This window comes from Aegilops tauschii, chromosome 3 (assembly GCF_002575655.3).
Source record: "Aegilops tauschii subsp. strangulata cultivar AL8/78 chromosome 3, Aet v6.0, whole genome shotgun sequence".
Taxonomy (NCBI): Eukaryota; Viridiplantae; Streptophyta; class Magnoliopsida; order Poales; family Poaceae; genus Aegilops; species Aegilops tauschii.
Window position 1 is genome coordinate 271087125 of NC_053037.3, and position 18840 is coordinate 271105964.

Sequence of the window (18840 nt, forward strand, 5' to 3'; positions counted from 1 at the left end):
GTGGGCGGCGACGCCGCCGCACACATGGATCCGGCTCTAGCAGTCCTTGGCAGGGGAGATACCATCGAAGGGTCCCATCGAGCTGTGGCTGCAGCACGATGGCTGCTGCAACCAAGCTTCAGCGGCGGAGGTCGAGGCCGTCTACTCCGGTGACGTCTTCATGACCCGGGGATGGGGCGCGATCGCCCGCGCCTGCAACTCGAAGGGGAGGCACACCATCCACTTTGGGTACGATGGGGCATCGACACTCTTCTTCAAGGTCTTCGGAGAGGACGACCGACGTCTGGAGTGCTTCTCTAGAGGAGGCGATCGAGACGGTGACCCCACTTCAGGCCGGCGAGGCGGCGAGGCCCCTGGCGGTGAACTTTCCCTTGGCCTTGTCCGCGATTCCTCCAGCAGCAGTGGTGCTTCCTCCGAACCAAGCTCAAGCGACGACGACTGCTACGAGCTGCGGCATTGCCGCGCTCGGGCTTAGGGGACGAATGGCGCCGGCCAGGCATCATGGGTGACGCTGCCTGGGTTGCGATCCTCAGGAAGTCCTTTCCTTTGTTTCATTTCAGCGCAAAAATCATGAAGGGCCCCACGGGGGTGTGTAAAGATCATGACACTTTTGCCTTAATGTTAGCATCCCTAACTTATGTTGTGTTTGTGTCTCTCGCTTGGGCATGGTTCCCCATTTTTATTCTCGCGGTAGCTTTAGTGCTCTACGCCAACAGGACCTAGTCCCCAGGCATGCTTCGGCCATCACTGGTATGCCAGATCACGATGTCTCGGTCAAGGCCAGGAGGTGAGCGGCCCGAGGTCCGGTAAGGTCCCTCGAGGCGCGATGCTCAGGAGGTCCCCTTTGGCACGCAAGTGGCTCCCGAAGGACTGAATGGGAAGTTTCCTTGCCCGAGCGAAATCGCAAGAGACAAAAACACCGATTATGGGGTTCATGCCTGGGTGTGCGAGGCGACCTATCTTGGCGAGCCTACAGTGGTTTCCTTGCCGCGAGGGCGAGCTTCTTGTGCTACGTTAGGTTGCGCCTTTCTCCTGACGGTGCCCCTGCAGGGCTCCTACCAACTCCATCTCTCCCACTCGTCAGGGTGCTCAACGTCCTCGGGACCCAGCTCTCACACGAGGCTCGGCCGCCGCTGGTATGCCAGGTCGCGATGCCGTGGTCAAGGCCATGGGTGAGGGCCCGAGAGCCGGTAGGAGCCCCTGAGGCGCGGTGCTCAAGGGCCCCCCCTTTTACGTGCAAGCGACTTGCGCGAGAAAAGAGTGGCTCACTCCGTGGGGGTACCTAGGAGGGGTTGCGCCCCATAGCCACAGCACGACGTCCTTCCGTGGTGGCGAGGTGTTGGTGAAGCCGCTCGTGGTCTGCCTCCGGAGGTTCCTGCGAGTTAGTCATCAAACAAAAAGGGAGCCGCACTTGCTATCCTACCCGTGATCTTTCTGCGAGAAGACAAAGGCACTAAGGACCTGGTGAGGTGACGTGCGCAGGGCTGGCCATGAGCCAGAGCTCGGTCTCTTAGGTTTATCAGCGCTGCAGGGACAGACCCGAGCATAGATGTCGTACTAGCAGCCCCCATCGTGGGACGAGCAAGAGGCAGTTCGGCAACACGCGGGGATCATGAGAGGCTACTCCATAGATGACGGGTCGAGAGGCGTAACATTAACAACCATAATAACTTGAGCATGCATAACTGGTCCGGAGTACATGAATCAAATGACGCGCCTGTGAGGGTGGGCCCTAGCAGCCTGAGGATGATGCAGCCCGAGGGGCGCCCTAAGTTGAACAAACCAAAAAGTCACCTGGCACCATCGTTGTAGAAGAGTTGGAGTAGCTGAAGACGCGTGCTATAGAGATCGCTCCTCATGGGCCAACAGGCTCCTGAGGCTCGGGAGGCTCTAGAGATCCGGAGGGCTCCCGAGGGTCCAGTGCCTTCTCCGTCAGGACCTCCTGGCGCCTGACATCATGAGCCGCCCACACACGCTGCACGAAGTGCTGGTGCGAGGCGGCCACATTTAGCAGGCCAAACGGCATGCCGACGTAGCTGCAGGGGTAGCCCCCGCTTCGGCCGACATGGGACGGATAGAAGAGGCCCTGCGAAGCAGCCCAGTTGAGACCTGGGATGTTGACACAGACGCATAGCTCGCTGCCCATGTCAGGGGCCGCAGCTGCACCAGGTGGTGCGGGATGACGCTCGCCACGCATGGCTCCCGCCTCCTGAAGCTCCTCGATTGCCCTGGTGATGAACTCCTGAGCACCTGGTGCCTCGCGCCTTGCACCTTGCTCTCAGAGGCGCGTGTCGAAACATGCCTCCATGTGGTGCCCGAACGCCTCCCTGGTCACACTGGTCAGGTCAGAGGCCCTCCAGATAAGAGCCCCCGAGCCCGTCCTGAGGGGGGCGTCGGGCGCGCCTTCCTATGCGAGAGGGAAAGGCACCCCAGCAGAGGGCACAGGGCCTGGGGCACTGCCGGCAGGCGCCACAGCTTCCTGGCGGCCCTTGGGGAGGAGCTGCATCTTCTTATCGGGGACGGCATCAGGAGGTAGGATGGCACCCTCATCGTCAGAGTTCTCGATCGTTGCAGCCTGATAGGCGCGCTCGAGGGAGCATACCGGATCCTTTTCATTGCAGGCGACCGTGATGATACCGCCACTTCCTGGCATCTTGAGGACATTGTAGCTGTGGTGAGTTGCTGCCATGAACTTCATGACGGCCGGATACCCGAGGATGGCATTGTACGGGAGGCCAATGTGGGTGACGTCTAAGTCAATGAGCTTGGTGTGGTAGTTGTCGCGCTTGCCGAAGGTGACAGGGAGGCTGATCTGCCCTATGGGAACAGTGGAGCCATCGGTCACCCCTGAGAAAGGCTTGGTAGGCAGAAGCTGATCGTAGGGCACTTGGAGCATCTCAAACGTCTCGACAGAAAGAACGTTGAGCCCCGCGCCACCGTCGATGAGGGTTTTGGTGATGAGGACGTTGCTGATGGTTGGCGTGCAGAGCATCGGGAGCGCGCCAGTGGCGGCTGAGCACTTGGGTTGGTCCATGGAGTCGAAGGTGATGGCGTGCTTGGACCACCTGAGGGGAAGCGACGCCTCAAGCTTGGGAAGGCCCGCGTTCACCTCAGGAGCAAACTGCTTGAAGATGTGATGAGAGGCGGGAGACTAAGCGCCAACCAGGATGCAGGCGATCGCACGAGGCTCTTGGAAGCCCCCAGCCCCATCATCTTGGCGGGTTTCATCGTTTCTCCTTGGCAGTGGCGGTAGCGGAGGGAGGCCGGCATTGCCCTGAGGACGGTCCTCATGAGGCTGGTCTCGCCAGGGGCCGTCACGAGGCTAGCCCTGCCAGTGGTCCTCACGGGGTTGGTCGCGCCAGTCCTGGCGGGGGTCGCGATTGTCCCAGCGGCCTCCACCGCGACCTCCTCCGCGGCCATAGCCGCGATCACTGCACTCGGGACGGCGGCCGAGGCGCCCGTCGCGGATTGCCTTGAGCTCCTGGCAATCGTTGGTGTTGTGGCTATGGACGTTGTGCAAGACGCAGAATGGGTGGCTGCCCCTGGAAGGCTCATTGTGGTCATGGTCGCGCTTCATCTCAGGCTCTGCGGCCAGCACGGTGGGGCCCTTACACTTCACTTCCTTAGCCTTGGCCTTCTTGTCTTCAGGATCGACCTCCGGAAGCTCCAGGAGGGAGAGGCGACCTTCCTCTGCCCTCGCGCACCTGGCTGCCATGTTGAACATCTCCAGAGCCGAACATAAGTCCTCATGTATGGCGAGCTCCTCCTTCATCTTGACATCCCGGATACCATCAGAGAACACCGAAATGATGGCTTCGCCCGACACCTTTGGGATCTTGAGGCGAATGTTCATGAAGCACCGTATGTACTTGTGCAAGGTCTCACCCAGCTGCTGCTTTACGCGTCACAGGTCACCTGCTGCAGGAGCGCGGTCGCGGGTGCCCTAGAAGTTAGCGATGAAGCGCTCACGTAGCTCGCCCAAGGAGATCGACCCCACCGGGAGGTTCAGGAGCCAAGAACGCCCACCATCCTTGAGGGCACGGGGAACCAGTTCGCCATGATTTTGTCATTGTCGTTCGCCGCCTCAATGCTTAGCTCACAGAGCTGAAGAAATTCCACAGGGTCGGGAGTGTCGTCGTAACGTGGATGCAGATCCGGCTTGAACTTGTCGGGCCAAACAACGGGGCGCAGCTCCGGGGTGAAAGCACGGTAGCCTCCCGCACTCAAAGGGGTCGGTCGCATGGGGGGAGCTTGATCTTGGTGCCCGCGCGCCATCACCTCTGGTGGCACGCGGTCTTGACGCGGCGGCCTGGAAGCGCACGCGCTTCTCCTTGGGGTAGCTGCACCACCTGGTAGCTTTCTTCATCGCATGCCCGCGCCCTATGCGGCGGGTCGCGTTGGGGTATGTCACGCCTTGGGTCAGGGTCCATGCCGTGCATAGGAGGAGGAGGGGGCGCTCCGTGAGCCACGTGGCCCGCCAGGGACGGCGGGGGGTGGGCTAACGGAACGGTGCAAGGGCCTCACCGGCAGCGTTGACGAGCTCGGCAATGCGACCGAGCCGGTCGTGATAGAGGTCGTTGGCCGGATGGTAACGCAGAAGCTCACGCGCCATGAGCAGTGCAGCCTGCGCGTTTGTTGGCCCGAGACGAGCATGAGAAGATGACACCATGGCTGGAGTGGGTGATGGAGTTGCGGTACGGTCGTCGCGCCGCACGGACGGTGGCAACGACGAATCCTGTTGTTCGCGAGCAGCAGGGTGAGTGGCGGTGTTAGACACGGGGAGGTGGAGCGGCGAGGAGCGTCTTTTCCCACAGGTGCCGTCTGAGCGACATGAGCGACCCGGCGCTCGGCACAGACACGACGGGCGTCGGCCATAGGAGCAACGGAACAGTGGAGGAGCTAACGGTGGAAGAGAGGCTTCAAGACGCCCCTACCTGGCGCACCAAATGTCGGATTCAGGGCTCCGTGGACCCAAGAAAGGTTCGGACTCTGGGGCGTCTGCGAAGAACTCAACCTATCCAGCCTACCAGCCCGCCCCCCATGGCCTAGCTCGATTCGCACGAACAAGGAAGAAGATGAACACGGCCGCTTACCTAGGTTCGGACCACCTTGCAGTGTAAGACCCTACTATCGTGGGAAACCACGGCCACCAATGGGACCAAGGGTCCCTTGCTGGTTCGGCAGGGGGGACATCGCGTTCCACAAAGAGCAGAAGGACGTGCGGCAGCGCGACAACGATCACACGGGCAATTTTACCTAGGTTCGGACCACCGTGAGGCGTAAAACCCTACTCCTACGTTGGTGGACTGATAGTGGAAGAATGATGGTGAGGCGCAGTACACTGCCGGCAGGGGTTTCCTCAGGGCGACAGTGGCTACACACGTATGGGTGTGTGTTGTCTAATTTTCCAACAACCCCTCTAGGGTTGCCATGGGTCACCACAATGGCAAGACAGCCATTATGCCCTGATAACATAGCAAACAGTGCTATCACACCTAACTCTGCAAGCTGACAGAGCGCAGTAAATGCGCCGCTCAATGTCACATCATTGCTTGCCCGGCAATCCTTGTCGGGCTCGTCTTGCCAGCTTCACACTTGCTCGCTTGACACGTTGCAGGACGGGTGTCGTTCGTGGGCATCTCCCGTAGAGAAAGGTCACCATGTGGCAAATGGCTACCACTTAGTCACTTTGCGGCTTGACGCCGCACTCATCGACGACGTGGGTCGTGGCGGAGTGGTACGGTGAGGTGGTCTTGCCACCGTGAGCCCGGCAGGCCCTGCCATGGCATCCAGGTTATCCTCTTCCGAGGGTGACCCTGTCATTGTAGGGCCCGCCTACCCGGCAAGGGAGGATTTTCTCCTGGTGATGTCTTGTTTCTCTGGTTTAATCTTGGTCCTCTTGATCTGCATGTTGGTCCTTTGGTGATCTTGCTCTCTTGTACTCTTGGCACGGCTTCGGCTCATCCGTGCATGAGTCAGGGGAAAATACATAACCCTGTCTATTTTCCCCGACATAAGCCCCCGGGCCTGAGCTACACATGTCGCGTGGCTCGTTGGGTTAGGCCCCAAAAAGTGCACGGACACGTGGCAGGAGTGGGCTGCGCATGCCGGTTTGCCAAGGTGGCTAGTAAATCCAACGTCCACTTCGCGCAATTACTGCGCATCGTGGGGTCGTGGGACCATTGCGGTTGAGGTAAAAACGGTAACTTTCTGAAGTTTCGCGCCTATGTTCCGCACTTCGCCCCTTAAAAACAGGGAAATGCGGAGTGGCACGGTTCACCTATTGTTCGCCTTGTTCCCCCATCATCTTCTTCCGCAAACCAAATGATGGTTCCCCCTTCCTCTCTCCCTTCAGCCGCCGCCCTTCCCATTGAATTATTTCTCCTTCCGCATCACCGCCGTAGAAATGGGGAAGAAACCCGAAGAGAAGGGAAAGCAGACGGCTGTGGCGAAGGAAGTTGCCGCCGAGGGAAGCAGGAGGGCGGCAGAGCTGAACAAGAAGCGGAGGGAAGACGTCGTCTTCCTCCCGTCGACCTTGAGCGGTCCAGTTCTCCAGGCGAGGTATGGGTATTTGTGGGGGAGGCCCGTCCCAGAAGGGCATGGAGCGCCCAAAGTTTTTGCGGCGGGGAAGGAAGATCTGCCGGACTCAAATCAATTCTTCTGCGCTTATTTTATCTGTGGCCTCTGTTCCCCTTCTCCGAGTTCTTTGAGGCGATCATGACCATCTACGGATTCCACATCCTTGATTTCACGCCAAATGCAATGGCGACCTGTTCGCACATGAACACGTCACCGTGTACCCTCGACGCCGGGGGTGATGCACCGCAGCTCACGTCGAAGGAGACTCGGCCGGAAGCGCGGTACGCAGTCAATCCGGCGGGTGCATTTGAAGACCCGAAACCACACACGCCCGGGAGGGACCCCGTCAAGGCGCGCGGCGGCTATGGGCTTCCCTAGGTCGGTTCGCCCGCCCCTAGAGCCTCGAGGATCGCTGCCCTTCAACACGAAGAACGAACGAAGAACGAGAGAGAAAGAACAAGGGAGGGATGTAAAACTAGAGTAAAAAGTAGATGTGTTTTGCGATTGTGTGTTGTTCAATCGGTCGTCACCCCTTAGGTATATAAGAGGCGCCCGGACTTCCCATGCAAGGAAAAGGCTTGGATTCACATCCAAAACCCTAGTCAAATTCGGATTGGTTTTGTCCGAACTTTCCAAAACTGTTTGGTTTAAACTGGCTGCACCTTGCGGGTCTTTTTTGTGGTGGTAAACGACCTCGGATGGAAACGAGTCCAAAAGCAATCTTGACTGTTTCGACGAGGCGAACAACTTTTATGTTGAACGTTTTTTGATCAGATGTCACCTTGAGGTTCAAATAGCTTGCGCAAAACAGGCTATTATTCACGGTACCCATCAGACAGGGTGTCTGGTGGGGCGCGCCATTTTCTGCCTCCTGGTAGAGCTGCATTCCGATGGCTCTAACTTTTGCATAAGAACTCGGATTGGAATGGCTTTTTATATCAAAATTGATCGTTTCAACGAGGCGAAGACAATCCATGTAGATCATTTTTCCATACAAGGCGGTCTTGAGGGCGTAATCAGCCGAATAGTGTTCTGACCACGGCGCTGACCTCACCACCGGCGATCTCCATCCTCCACCACTGCTCTGTGGATACCTTCCGATCATCATCTCCGGCGTCTCTTCTGGATCAAGGCAATACCCATGTTCTATGGGTTCCTCTGGTGGATCTACCCTTGGCTTGGATTTCTCCAAGGGTGGGGTTTTCTCTGATGAGGTTTTCAGATCTAGTAGTCAAACCATCCATCCAATGGGACAAAGGAGGGCTTTCACATTGATTGTGTCCTTTAGCCGCCATGATTTCCGGTTGTCGGAGGATTCTGTGGTGACAGCACTGGAAGCTGCGATTGGTGGATCGGCCATCGATCTTCGGGTTCTTCATGTCAAGGCCAAGGTTTTTTCTTTCCAAGTCTCATGCAAGCAAGTTGGTTTTCTTGTTATGGATCTGCGTTCATTTGCTTGCGATCTATTTAAATTTTATTTCAATCTTTGGGGCAATGGAGGGCCTAATTGGTTTGGGATCTTAAGATCTGGTGTAAGGAATGTGATGCTGAGTGGATTTTGATTAGTCCTACCAAACATAGATCTTCTTTAGGTCTATTGGCCATGCATAAGCCTCCGGTTAGATCTTCTCTTAAGTCAGCTAGCACTGTTCGGAAGAAATTATCTTTTGCCACGTTTGAACAGTATTCTGCTTGCAAAGGTTACAGATATCCTGCTTCTCAAAACTCCATTGATACTATCATGGATGGGGGATATGATCTATCTGCTCATGAGCGTGTTGTTATTCGACAAGCGCCCCCTCTAGACTTGCATTGGACGGTGGCTCGGCCACCTATCGTGTTTGGTACAGTCGTCCCATTGCCAGAGTTGCACCGGTCGACCACGTTGCCCACACCTGATCTGGTACCTGTGGATCCGCGGCCCGTGGTTTATGGTAATCTATCTGCACGATTTGCAGAAGCGGGAATTTCTCCAGTTCAAAATGGTAGCACGGGATCTGGCCCATCTCTTTTGGATGCACACCATTCTGGCCCAGTGTCTTAGGATTTCTGTTGGGCCAATTTCTGGTTCTGTTGCTGTTGGGCCTGCCTCGTCTCAGAATACCCCAGTTTCTGATATGCTGGATGCACCTATTGACCCAAGCCCATCAGCCCTCCCGCAGGAAATACCCACCACGCAAGAAGCTGCACAACAATTGAAGCCATGGTCGATGACATGGTGGACCGTGTTTTAACATGTACCTTTTGTTCTCAGAGGGGCCACCTTGCAGCCTCTTGTGGAATGCGGGCGGTCTGCTCGGCTTGCTCCCGCACGGGTCACTCTAGCAAGGATTGTAATGATTTCGCGCGCACCAATGGATTGGTTTGGAGACCAATTTCTCTGCAACAAAGCACGAGTATATCAGAAAACCCTTCCGGTCAGGGGAAGGGTGCCGGAGTTATTGGGATAGCTTGCCCAGTCATATCATCGCCGCCCACATTGCTCCAATCCCCTCTCTTCCTTCCAAAGAAAACCCCATCCCCTCTCCGTTGCGGCTGGCCATGGCAAACTATGAGCTTGATCCATAGCGATTTATGCCGGCAGGCCACCACGTCATTGATGGCGGGGACAGGCGTCTTCCACGCACCTTCTTCACGCCCGCGGCTCGTCCTCCTCGCCGCCATGAAGATTACATGGTCGCTGAGGTCATGCCTGCTCCGGAGGGACCGCTCGGGCCGGTCAGGGAAGAGATTGTTCAGTTCCTTCAAAACAGAGGTACTCTGGTTCGCTCCGCTCAGCCTTGGTTCCATGGGGTTGGGTTATTTCAAGTCAGGGATCCATCTGTCAGATATACGTTGATTCAGCATGCCCCATTTCCTCTGGGTGATGATCGTTTTGTTAGATTTATGAAGCATGATGAGGGAGAGAACTTTAAGGGGAGTCATGGTTTCTGTAAGGGTTGGCTCATGTTCATTGGTATTCCTCTTGATTATCGCAATACGGAGTTCATATCACAGGCGGTAGGCACTTTTGGGAAATTTCACTCTTGGGATAATGAGGATCCATATCTGGTTCGTACTCTAGTGGAGGCTAGTTTTCCGGACACACCACTGGTGCCACGTGATGTGGTCTTTGGAGATTATGCGGAAAGGGGAGGAGCTCAGGTTTCTTGGATTGCGGCTTGCTATGTGCTAGGTGCTGACTTCACTGACCAGATGCCAAACGATGAAGATCCAATGCCTTTGGACGGTAATCCTCACCCGTTGCCTGGAAACCTACTGCAAGACAATCCGTTGTTTCTTCTTCCTCCATATCCAATGCTGGGATGGAATGATGCGCCAGTGGCCCCTCCACCGCCTCCAAAAAATAACATCGGGGATGCAGGATGGGGAAATGCAAACTGGGGTGACAATGAGGATGAGCTTCAGCAGCCACCACAGCCTGCAGTGCCGGAGCAGGACTAGGTTTCTATTGTCATTGATCAGCCAGAGGGCTCTGGGTCTGTGGAACAGCATGTGGAAGTTCAGGTTGATCAGCAACATTAGTTTCAGCCTGAGCAACAGTTACAGGACAATGTGCAGCCAGCTACTTTGGAAAATCCTTTGGAAATTGTACCATATCAACCTCCTGCCATTCATCAGCATCAAATCTTCATTGGTATGGTGAGGATTGTGGCTGGGCCACCGCTTCCTCCTGAGATGATCTATAAAAGATCTTTTGAAAATTTGCTGCCTGAATTTGCTGTCAAGGAGGTGCCTAGACCTATCTTTCTTTAAGCCAATTGGAACAGTCACATACTCCAAGCGCACGTGGACCATTGCTTTTGATGATTCTCAGAAGAAGTCTTTCTTGGTGCCAAGCTTGCCCAGCACTCTGACTCTAAGGAAATCTATTGTGGCTAAACGCCCAGTTGCCAGAGCTCTTTTCGGAGGTTCACCTGAGGAGGTTCTGAGTGCTAATGATGATACTGTGTCTGAAGTTGCGGTGTATGGAGAGGTGTTTCTTGAAGATGTTGTGTCTGGTAGCATGGAAGAGAACTCTTTTTCCTCTTCTGTGGTTTTTTCTGCTGACTCGCAGGCCAATGGAAGGAAACAGACAAGAAGAAGGAAGATCGTTTCCCCGTTAGTGGATACTTCTTTACGGAGATGTACAAGAAGAGCGGCAAAACTGGATGGGTTTAAACCTGTGAGTTTTGAACAACTCTCCCTCCAGCCCACTAAAAGGCGTCCCCGGTCCAAGCCCATTGAAGTGAAGGCCCAACCCAATCCTGACGACGCTGGCGATAATGGCAAGTCTGAAGTTGTTCCCCCATCCACACCTCTCAATGTGTTGCAAACAATTGGAGCGGAGCTGGAGATCGAACCCAACCTGCTGTCCAAGGATAAGCTTAGGGCTAATCCCAAGGATGACTCCTCCTCCAGTGGTGTTCAAATGTTGCAGTTTAAAACTCCATCTAGGTGTAGCGAGCCTGTTAAATTTGCTATCTTTTATGTCGTTCTAAACTCTATGCAGTGTGGTCAGAACTGGATGCATTTTGTTTCTTATGACGTGGGATGTATGGCATTGTATGCCATGCTGTTTTTGCTACATTTTCTTTTGGTTATTCCACGAATCGATTGTCTATGCATAATTGGAAGGTGCTTTGTTGGAATGTTCGTGGTCTGAACTCTGAAACACGACAGCGTTCTGTTAGAGAGAAAATTACTGAAAGTCAGTGTGCGGTTGCTTGTTTGCAAGAAACTAAGTTATCAGATTGTCCTCGTTCGTTAATTAAGAGCATTTGCCCTGTGGGTTTTGATCAGTTCATTGAATCTCCCTCGAGAGGAGCTTCGGGAGGTATTCTGACAGTGTGGCGTTCAGATGTTTTTACGGGTACATTAATCGAAGTAAAGCCTTTTGGTATTGTCATCAGTTTCACATTGGTGCATAATAGTGATCAGTGGTTTTTAGTAAATGTTTATGGGCCTTGTCAGGGTATAATGAGGGATGAGTTTGTTAGCTGGCTGTACAATCTTCAGGTGGAACCTGAGCAAAAAAATTTGTTATTAGGAGATTTTAATTTCATTAGATCCATGGATAATCGAAATCTTCCTGGTGGAGATGTTAATGACATTTTCATATTTAGTGAGATCATTGGTCACTTAGGTCTGCTGGAACTCCCTTTAAAAGGTAGACAATTCACCTAGTCAAACATGCAGGATGTTCCACTTCTTGAACAATTGGACTGGTTTTTTACTTCTGCCAGTTGGATAAATCAGTATCCCATGACACAAGTTGCACCTCTTGCTAAAACTGCTTCTGATCATGTTCCTTGTGTAATATCTATCTGCACCTCAATCCCAAAAGCTCATATCTTCAGATTTGAAAACTATTGGGTGCATCAACCTGGGTTCATGGACTGTGTGCATGAGGTTTGGAACAAACCTTCACATAAGACTCATATATATGCAGTTATTATGGACAAATTGAAATCCTTGAGATTTGCACTCAAGAAATGGCAGAAGGGGTTGTCCCATATCAAAACATTGATTGAGAAGTGCAACTGGGTAATTCTGTGGTTGGATGATTTGGAGGATTGGAGGCCTCTATCCGGACCTGAATTCAACTTCAGGAAGATAGTTAAGATGCATCATGAGCACCTTTTACACTTACAGTTCTTATACTGGAGGAAAAGGTGCACTATCATATATATCAAGGTGGGAGAAGAAAATTCAAAATTCTTCCAGGCCATGGCAACTGAGAGGTATAGGAAGAATTCTATTGCTAGGCTGCAACTGTCTGATGGAACAGTTTCTTTAGATCATGGGGAAATGGCTAAGGAATTTTTGGAATCTTTCAAGGGCAGAATGGGAACTGTTAAGCCAATTTTGTTGGGCAATGACATTCTTTCAATTATCCCAAAAGTGCAGGGACTTGAGGTGCTCACAAAACCTTTTGAGGTGCAAGAAATTGAAAAGGTCATAAAAGAAATACCCATTGATAAGGCTCCAAGGCCAGGTGGTTTTAATGGCCTTTTTATGAAGAAATGTTGGCCTATCATATCCAGTGATCTTTTGGAGAATCTCAATGAAGCTCTCATTACTTTAATTCCAAAAAAGCAAACACCTGAGGTTGTAGGAGATTTTAGGCCAATCTCTTTGACCAGTGTGGGACTGAAATTTCTGACTAAACTGGCAGCCAATAGGTTTCAAGATGAAATCACCAACTGTGTTCATAAGAATCAGTATGGCTTTATCAAGTCAAGAACAATTCAAGATTGTATTGCTTGGACTTTTGAGTATATTCATCAATGCAACCATTCAAAGAAGCCAATCATATTGCTCAAGCTTGACTTTGAAAAGGCTTTTGACTCTATTCAGCATGAGGCAATTATAAAGATTCTTGTGGCAAAAGGTTTTGATACCAAATGGATCACCTAGGTTCAACAGCTATTATCATTTGCAACCTCCTCTATCTTGATAAATTGTGTACCTGGAAAACATTTCAAGTGCAAATGTGGTGTAAAGCAAGGAGATCCTATCTCTCCTTTGCTCTTTGTGATTGCTGCTGATCTTTTGCAGACTATGATCAATGATCTCTTGTGTAAGGGCCTGCTAACCTTGCCGTTGCCAACACACGATACTGATTATCCAGTGGTATAGTATGTTGATGATACTTTGTTGTTTGTGAATGCTGACTCAGCTCAGTTGGAGGTCCTCAAATCAGTTCTGAATTCTTTTTCCTTGGCAACTGGACTGCAAATTAACTTCCATAAATCTTCAATGTACCCAATCAATGTGGAAGCCTCTGTTGCCTCTGCACTTGCTGCTCAGTTTGGTTGCCAGCTAGGTTCAATGCCCTTCACATATTTGGGACTTCCTGTTGGAACCACTCGGCCCAAAATTGTTGATCTGCTACCTTTAGTAGACTACATGGAAAGAAGGCTAACTGCAAGCTCTTGGTTTCTACCACAAGGTAGTAGGTTACAACTGGTAAATTCTGTGATCTCCTCACTGCCTATATTTTTCCTTTGTAGTCTATCTTTACCTCAAGGTATCCTAAAGCAGTTAGAAAGAATTCAGAGACAGTGCCTGTGGAGGAAATATGGTCAGGAGAAGGGGCACTCTTTGGCTGCTTGGCCTCTGGTCTGCAGGCCTAAGCTGAAGGGGGGTCTTGGAATTTTGAATCTGGGACTGCAAAATGATGCTCTGCTTCTTAAGTATCTGAACAAATTCTATAATAAAGCAGATGTGCCATGGGTTCGTTTGGTGTGGGATTCATACTACTATCAGAGAGTTCCTCATGACACTACTCTTTGTGGCTCCTTCTAGTGGAGGGACATTTGCAAATTAATGGACAAGTTTAGGGTTGTTACCTCTGTCACTGTTGGCAGAGGGGATTTAGTTCTATTTTGGTCTGATCATTGGGAGATTGGCCAGTCTTGCATTCCTCTTCAAGTAAGGTTTCCAAGGCTATTCCCGTTTTGTCAGCAGAAAAATCTCTCTGTCATGGAAGTGGTACAGGCAGGAAATTTGCAGCAAATGTTTTCTCTACCACTGTCTGAGCTGGCTTTTAAGGAGTTCAATCAGTTATCAAGCATGTTAGCTGTGACTTCCTTGGATAGTGGTTGTAATGACATCTGGGCTTGGAGGCATTGGAAGAAGTCTGAATACTTAGCAAAGAAGTACTATGATTTTGTTCACCAGCCAGTTCCTGCCAATCCTATTCTGAGCTAGGTTTGGAAGAGTTGCTGTACCATGACAATTAAAATGTTTGCCTGGCTGGTAATTATGGACAGAGTTAACACCAAGCATATGATTCAATGACGACATTGGAAAATTGATGATGGACCTAGTTGTGTCATGTGCCCGACTGGAGTGCTTGAGGATAGGAACCACCTTTTCTTCAAGTGTAACTTCAGTATGAGAATCTGGAACTATCTGCAAGTTTCCTGGTTGGATAGCAATGACATGGTGCAAATTTCCATACATGCCAGGAAGGAGTTTAATAAGCCTTTTTTCTTAGAAGTGGTATTCCTTGCATGGTGGAACATTTGGAAAGTTCGGAATGATAGGGCTTTTAGGCATGTCAACCCATCTTTTAGGCAGTGGAGGAATGGATTTATTCATGATATTACTCTTCTTTCACACCGGATCAAGACCAGATAGAGGGAAGCTCTGCTCAACTGGATTGATTTCTTGCCTCCTTGAGGGCCACCATAGATGTATATTCTTTCTTTTCTAGTTGTAAATTTTAGTGCCTTTTCTTTCTATTTAGATTAGTATGGCCTTTCCTGTATAGCTTTTCTTTTTGTTTGTTCCTCCCCTTGAGGAATCTTATTTTGTATTTGTTTGGTTCTTTTCTAATAAAATGTTGTGGGGTGTAAGCCCTGCAGTCTTCAAGGTCAAAAAAATAGTGTTTTGAATACAAAATCTCACTATTTCAAACACAACTTCGGCCTTTGAGATGAGATCGGATGGCGATGGCCCAAACTTCAAAGATGCTCATATTGACAATACGAAACTTTTTTATGTAGATCACTTCTCCATTTGAGGCCATATTAATACAGTTGTTGACCGTGCCAAAATCTGGTGTCAACACATGCCCCCTATTTTTCGGCAAAACTTGGATGCCGAAAAATAATTTGTCCAGAGTTTGTTCTAAGGACGATGTCAACACTTCATCGTCCATTTATATGTGCTTAGGGCGATACTTATATATCGGCCATGTCTTTGCTTAGGGTGAGAGTTATATATCGGCCACTTTGATTAGCAACAAAATATAGCTAATCGAATGTATGGTGATGAGGTAAAACCCTTGCATGTTGTAAGAAGTTATATTGCGTCTATGTATCAAAATAAATCCATGGAGGGTAACCAGTCATACCTGAGGATGAATTCCATGTCATCAGCATCAATGGCATAGTTGGAGAATGTGCATAATGTGTGCACCGAAGACGTTGAAACCTTCGGCTTGGTCGTTCATAATTTTCACTCTTTTCCTTCTTTACCTTTGTCGCACTTCTTGCAATGGAACCTTGCACATCACTCTTCTTTTGATTATTTCCTTTGGGAACCCATGCCATGTTTCTCTTTTCGAGCTCTTGTGCACTAAGTTTTTGTAATTTCTTTTTTTGCCAATACGATAAGCCGAGTGAGCACCCCGGCTGTGATTTTGTTTGAACTAATGACAATTCTTATTTTACCTTGTGCACTTTCAACTTCTTTTCTTCAGATTTGGCACTTTGATTCTCGACAATTGGTTGCTTCATCTCATTGCCTTTCGTAGCCAATGTTAACACTTTAATTGGCTCTTTATCCTTTAAGATCAAATCTGAATTGGCACTCTTGCGACCATCTTTTTTAACTCGATATACTTGTTTGATCACCTCTTCCTTCTTTCTTGAGCTCCGGACCGATTCTTTCTTATTGAAATGGTCTTGAACATATGACAGCTCACTGAACGTTGATCTTCTTGAAGCTGCATAATAACGGTGAGATGGTCTAAAATATGATGGAGAATGTGCCATTGTATCATACCTGTCCCATGATGAATGTCGATCAACATGAGCATAGGGAGGCATCCACGGCATTGGCATTGACGACCCAAAATAAGGATATGAACATGTTGCATTGAAATTCTCTTCTTGCCAATACCGATCCTTGGATTTGCGCCTAGGGGTGATCTTGATGCTTTTGCATTACTCGGTCGAGAAGCACCATTCTCTTCACTTTTCTTTTGATATTTATCTAATAACTGTGCAAAAGTGACCTTGGATTTCTTGTGCTTGTGCTTATTGCGGCCTTTATCTCCTTTTGTTTCGCTTGCATCGATCTTTGGATTGCTTTGTTGCCCCCCATTCCTTGGCATCTTCATTGTATCTTCGACAGAACTCATCCCTTCAAGAATATTTTCATTGTGCTCTTGAACAACTTCTTTACTTGAAAGCTTGATCCCATCACCTGTAGTTTTTACCTTCTCACCTTTAAAGGAATCGTCTTGAATCAGCCGATTCAAAAACTTTTTTCCATTAGGACCAATCAGAATAGACTGGTCATCCCTTGGTGTTTCAACAAATTTTAATCATCCTTTATCAATGGCCGATTTAACTATTTGATGAAACATGTTGCAATCCTCAAAATTATGCTTGGACGAATCATGCAACTTGCAATACATTCGTCCTTGGATTGATGGCTTCACATGGTGATCAAGAACTCTAATGTAATTATTTTTTAGCAACAAATCAAATATTTGATCACACATGCTTGAATTGAAGGTATACTTCTTGTTTTCTAGTCGATCTGGGTGTGCAAACGGATTTGGAGTTAAGCAACCGAATGGTTCAAATTTGGAATATCCCTATTCGGTTATGCATTGTGTTTTGTACCCTATCTTCGATGTATTTGGATAAGATATTATATTAGCATAAGATTTCTCAAAAGAATTTGACCTTGGCTTTAATTTTCTGAAACGGAAATAGTTAGAATACACATGTCTCAATTGAGACCAAGTGAAAGCAAAGTATGAAACAAGCAAAGCTACCCAATTAGATATGAAATTTTGATAAAGCAATGGGGAAAACTTTGGCTGCAATAATAGGTCACTATCGGTCTTTATAAATGGCACAATAGGTTGACCGATATGCTCTATAACAGTTTTATTGCTAACAAGTAAATTTCCCTTCTTCATTGGTCTTTCAAAATTACTTATGAGAATTTTTCTTATAGAAGCATCAACAATAAAGTTGCGACCAAATTGGAAGATAGTTAAATCACTTGCTAGACATACCTTTCCAAACACGTTGGGAGAGCATGATGGTTGTGTTACTTGAACGATATGTTGTTCCTCTTTCAAATAGCTCCCCAACACCTTGTCATCCTGTTTTTCTAGAAAAGATTCGGCATGCGTAATATTTGATTCGGTCTTTTCAATAGCCGAATTAACTTTGTTATCCGAATCACCACCTTTTTAGATAATTTTATCCACACCCAATGCTTTCTCTTTTTGGCATAATCTAGCTTGGATTGTAGTAGAATTAATAGGCCTTCCCTCTTTTATTAATTCATGTAGAATAACATTGCATTCATCCCAAAAAGACGTAAGATTTTTCTGAATGACCCAATCTGGATAGAATTGCCCCCCGACACTTTTAGACTCTTTCAGTAACGAGATGTCACCAAAATTCTATAATTGTGTAGGGAAAACATTGTATGCTATAATACTAGGTGAAAACACATGTGATCCTATAGAATGTTCACTTATTCGGCTATTAGCGTGCAGGTGCTAATCCGAATTATGAATACCTATAGTTGCATATGGTGCCAAAAAATTAGTAGCTTGAGGTGTAGCATATGATGATTGAGGGTAATTGGCCGGATAACAAGTAGTAGCATTGCCAATTCCCCTATCCATCGGCATGTTTTGATTAACATATTGCAAGCTAGTTGTCGATGAATAAAAAGGTGAAACACTTTGTTGCATACTATCGGAAGTTCCTATGTAAGGTGTTTCAACTTGATTAACGGAACTCATCATGTTGTTCATCGGCATATGGATCTGTGGGGCTGCCGATGCATGGGAGTTAGTATACATATGTTCCATGTTGCTAAAATTATATGAGGTAGAAGCATGAAGATTATTCTGAATCGGCTGTTACACATAACTAGATGCTTGATTCATAAAACTAGGGCTAGCCGACACATTATGCTGATTAAACGATCTAGCAACAACATATGCATTATTTGCATCTACATAAGTGAATTGGGTATTCATATTACCTTTGAAGATTGCAAACCCTAGATAATGCTCTCTTCCTAGCAAGAACGGGTTGGAGACCATTCAAAGCTTCATCCCCAGCGGAGTCGCCAAAAAGTGTGTTCGCACACGAACATGTCACCATGTACCCTCGACGCCGGGGGTGATGCACCGCAGCTCATGTCGAAGGAGACCCGGCCGGAAGCGCGGTACGCAGGCAATCCGGCGGGTGCTTTTGAAGACCTGAAACCACACACGCCCGGGAGGGACCCCGTCAGGGTGTGCGGTGGCTATGGGCTGCCCTAGGTCGGTTCACCCGCCCCTAGAGCCTCGAGGATCGCTGCCCTTCAACACAAAGAACGAACGAAGAACGAGAGAGAAAGAACAAGGGAGGGATGTAAAACTAGGGTAAAAGGTAGATGTGTTTTGCGATTGTGTGTTGTTCAATCGGCCGTCACCCCTTAGGTATATAAGAGGCGGCTAGACTTCCTGTTCAAGGAAAAGGCTTGGATTCACGTCCAAAACCCTAGTCAAATTCGGATTGGTTT